Below are 4,564 nucleotides of genomic sequence, written 5' to 3'. Positions count from 1 at the left end.
CCTCCCCTTTCTAAAATCCCGTCCCCAAAAAAGGGTTCACTCGTCCCCTTCTAGGGTATCTTTAGGTTTTCGTGTTCGAATGACAATAGCAAGGGAAAGAGTTTAGGGTTGGATTAGGCGGACCCGCGGTAGCGGTCCGCCTAATCCAACCCTAAACCCTTTCCCGTGCCGTTTTAGGACACCCTTCCCCTTTCTAAAATCCCATCCCCAAAAAAGGGTTCACTCGTCCCCTTCTAGGGTGTCTTTAGGTTTTCGTGTTCGAATGACAATAGCAAGGAAAGGGTTTAGGGTTGGATTAGGCGGACCCGCGGTGCGGTCCGCCTAATCCAACCCTAAACCCTTTCCCCGTCCCGCTTTAGGACACCCGGTCCCCAAAAAAGGGTTCACTCGTCCCCTTCTAGGGTGTCTTTAGGTTTTCGTAGTCGAATGACAATAGCAAGGGAAAGGGTTTAGGGTTGGATTAGGCGCACCCGCGGCAACGGTCCGCCTAATCCAACCCTAAACCCTTTCCCGTCCCGTTTAGGACACCCTGGTCCCCTTTCTAAAATCCCGTCCCCAAAAAAGGGTTCACTCGTCCCCTTCTAGGGTGTCTTAAGGTTTTCGTGTTCGAATGACAATAGCAAGGGAAAGAGTTTAGGGTTGGATTAGGCGGACCCGCGGTAGCGGTCCGCCTAATCCAACCCTAAACCTTTTCCCGTCCCGTTTAGGACACCCTTGGTCCCTTTCTAAAATCCCGTCCCCCCAAAAGGGTTCACTTGTCCCCTTTTAGGGTATCTTTAGGTTTTCGTGTTCGAATGACAATAGCAAGGGAAAGAGTTTAGGGTTGGATTAGGCGGACCCGCGGTAGCGGTCCGCCTAATCCAACCCTAAACCCTTTCCCGTCCCGTTTTAGGACACCCGGTCCCCTTTCTAAAATCCCATCCCCAAAAAAGGGTTCACTCGTCCCCTTCTAGGGTGTCTTTAGGTTTTCGTATTCGAATGACAATAGCAGGGGAAAGGGTTTAGGGTTGGATTAGGCGGACCCGCGCGGTCCGCCTAATCCAACCCTAAACCCTTTCCCGTCCCGTTTTAGGACACCCGGTCCCCTTTCTAAAATCCCGTCCCCAAAAAAGGGTTCACTCGTCCCCTTCTAGGGTATCTTTAGGTTTTCGTGTTCGAATGACAATAGCAAGGGAAAGAGTTTAGGGTTGGATTAGGCGGACCCGCGGTAGCGGTCCGCCTAATCCAACCCTAAACCCTTTCCCGTCCCGCTTTAGGACACCCGGTCCCCTTTCTAAAATCCCATCCCCAAAAAAGGGTTCACTCGTCCCCTTCTAGGGTGTCTTTAGGTTTTCGTGTTCGAATGACAATAGCAAGGGAAAGGGTTTAGGGTTGGATTAGGCGGACCCGCGGTAGCGGTCCGCCTAATCCAACCCTAAACCCTTTCCCGTCCCGTTTTAGGACACCCGGGCCCTTTTTTAAAATCCCGTCCCCAAATAAGGGTTCACTCGCCCCCTTCTAGGGTGTCTTTAGGTTTTCGTGTTCGAATGACAATAGCAAGGGAAAGGGTTTAGGGTTGGATTAGGCGCACCCGCGGTAGCGGTCCGCCTAATCCAACCCTAAACCCTTTCCCGTCCCGTTTTAGGACACCCGGTCCCCTTTCTAAAATCCCGTCCCCAAAAAAGGGTTCACTCGTCCCCTTCTAGGGTGTCTTAAGGTTTTCGTGTTCGAATGACAATAGCAAGGGAAAGGGTTTAGGGTTGGATTAGGCGGACCCGCGGTAGCGGTCCGCCTAATCCAAACCTAAACCCTTTCCCCGTCCCGCTTTAGGACACCCGGGTCCCCCAAAAAAGGGTTCACTCGTCCCCTTCTAGGGTGTCTTTAGGTTTTCGTATTCGAATGACAATAGCAAGGGAAAGGGTTTAGGGTTGGATTAGGCGGACCCGCGGTAGCGGTCCGCCTAATCCAACCCTAAACCCTTTCCCGTCCCGTTTAGGACATCCCGTCCCCTTTCTAAAATCCCGTCCCCAAAAAAGGGTTCACTCGTCCCCTTCTAGGGTATCTTTAGGTTTTCGTGTTCGAATGACAATAGCAAGGGAAAGAGTTTAGGGTTGGATTAGGCGGACCCGCGGTAGCGGTCCGCCTAATCCAACCCTAAACCCTTTCCCGTCCCGTTTTAGGACACCCGGGCCCCTTTCTAAAATCCCGTCCCCAAAAAAGGGTTCACTCGTCCCCTTCTAGGGTGTCTTTAGGTTTTCGTGTTCGAATGACAATAGCAAGGGAAAGGGTTTAGGGTTGGATTAGGCGGACCCGCGGTAGCGGTCCGCCTAATCCAACCCTAAACCCTTTCCCGTCCCGTTTTAGGACACCCGGGCCCTTTTTTAAAATCCCGTCCCCAAATAAGGGTTCACTCGTCCCCTTCTAGGGTGTCTTTAGGTTTTCGTGTTCGAATGACAATAGCAAGGGAAAGGGTTTAGGGTTGGATTAGGCGCACCCGCGTTAGCGGTCCGCCTAATCCAACCCTAAACCCTTTCCCCGTCCCGCTTTAGGACACCCTGGTCCCCTTTCTAAAATCCCGTCCCCAAAAAAGGGTTCACTCGTCCCCTTCTAGGGTGTCTTAAGGTTTTCGTGTTCGAATGACAATAGCAAGGGAAAGGGTTTAGGGTTGGATTAGGCGGACCCGCGGTAGCGGTCCGCCTAATCCAACCCTAAACCCTTTCCCGTCCCGTTTAGGACACCCTGGTCCCAAAAAAGGGTTCACTCGTCCCCTTCTAGGGTGTCTTTAGGTTTTCGTATTCGAATGACAATAGCAAGGGAAAGGGTTTATGGTTGGATTAGGCGGACCCGCGGTAGCGGTCCGCCTAATCCAACCCTAAACCCTTTCCCGTCCCGTTTTAGGACACCCGGTCCCCTTTCTAAAATCCCGTCCCCAAAAAAGGGTTCACTCGTCCCCTTCTAGGGTATCTTTAGGTTTTCGTGTTCGAATGACAATAGCAAGGGAAAGAGTTTAGGGTTGGATTAGGCGGACCCGCGGTAGCGGTCCGCCTAATCCAACCCTAAACCCTTTCCCGTCCCGTTTTAGGACACCCGGTCCCCTTTCTAAAATCCCGTCCCCAAAAAAGGGTTCACTCGTCCCCTTCTAGGGTGTCTTTAGGTTTTCGTGTTCGAATGACAATAGCAAGGGAAAGGGTTTAGGGTTGGATTAGGCGGACCCGCGGTAGCGGTCCGCCTAATCCAACCCTAAACCCTTTCCCGTCCTGTTTTAGGATACCCGGTCCCCTTTCTAAAATCCCGTCCCCAAAAAGGGTTCACTCGTCCCCTTCTAGGGTGTCTTTAGGTTTTCGTGTTCGAATGACAATAGCAAGGGAAAGGGTTTAGGGTTGGATTAGGCGGACCCGCGGTAGCGGTCCGCCTAATCCAACCCTAAACCCTTTCCCGTCCCGTTTTAGGACACCCGGGCCCTTTTTTAAAATCCCGTCCCCAAATAAGGGTTCACTCGTCCCCTTCTAGGGTGTCTTTAGGTTTTCGTGTTCGAATGACAATAGCAAGGGAAAGGGTTTAGGGTTGGATTAGGCGGACCCGCGGTAGCGGTCCGCCTAATCCAATCCTAAACCCTTTCCCGTCCCGTTTTAGGACACCCGGGCCCCTTTTTAAAATCCCGTCCCCAAATAAGGGTTCACTCGTCCATGAATGCATCAAATAACTGTTTATGTGCATTAAACAACTTTGTGCATGCATGCAATAAGCTGTCTTCCTGAAGCTAATCGGTGTTTGGTTTGGTGTACACTAGTCTTATGAATTAATGGACTAACCTTGTATATGCATCAAATAACTGTTTATGTGCATTAAACAACTTTGTACATGCATGAAATAAGCTGTCTGCCTGAAGCTAATCACTGTTTGGTTTGCCGTACAATAGTCTTATGAATTCATGGACCAACCTTGTATATGCATCAAATAACTGATTATGTGCATTAAACAACTTCGTACCTGCATGAAATAAGCTGTCTTCCTTAAGCTAATCACTGTTTTGGTTTGGCGTACAATGGTCTTATGAATTAACGGACTAACCTTGTATATGCATCAAATAACTATCTATGTGCATAAAACAATTTAGTATATACATGAAATACGCTACCTTACTAATGCTGACTACTTTGACAGATAATTCTCTCAAACCAAACCCTACAGCAGCAGAGGCAGAACAAATTTCACCGCTGCAACGGAGTCCGCGTGTTAAAGCCAAAGTTCACCACGAAGTCGCACCAGAGTTGCCTCCTAACAAGAACAAGAGGAAAGCAGCATCAACAAGCAAAGAGCCAACGCAAAGTATAAAAAGAAGAAAGCGTTCTGACAAGTATAAGCCTCTCCTCACTCGGATGAGTCCTTCCTTGATCACTAATTTCATCAAGTTGGGGCCATCCGAACAAAGAATGAAGCCATACACAGTATGGGGTTCGGAGGGTTGTTACAACTTAAGTCAGAAGAAATCAATGGCCATTTGGCCAGATGGATTGTCGAGACATTTAATCCGTTCAATTGTTCATTGATGAACCGCGATCTTGTTATCTCTGATGAGGATGTC

Source organism: Silene latifolia, unplaced genomic scaffold (assembly GCF_048544455.1).
Source record: "Silene latifolia isolate original U9 population unplaced genomic scaffold, ASM4854445v1 scaffold_20.1, whole genome shotgun sequence".
Taxonomy (NCBI): Eukaryota; Viridiplantae; Streptophyta; class Magnoliopsida; order Caryophyllales; family Caryophyllaceae; genus Silene; species Silene latifolia.
The sequence above is the reverse complement of the archived record's forward strand: the minus strand, read 5'-3'. Positions refer to the sequence as shown.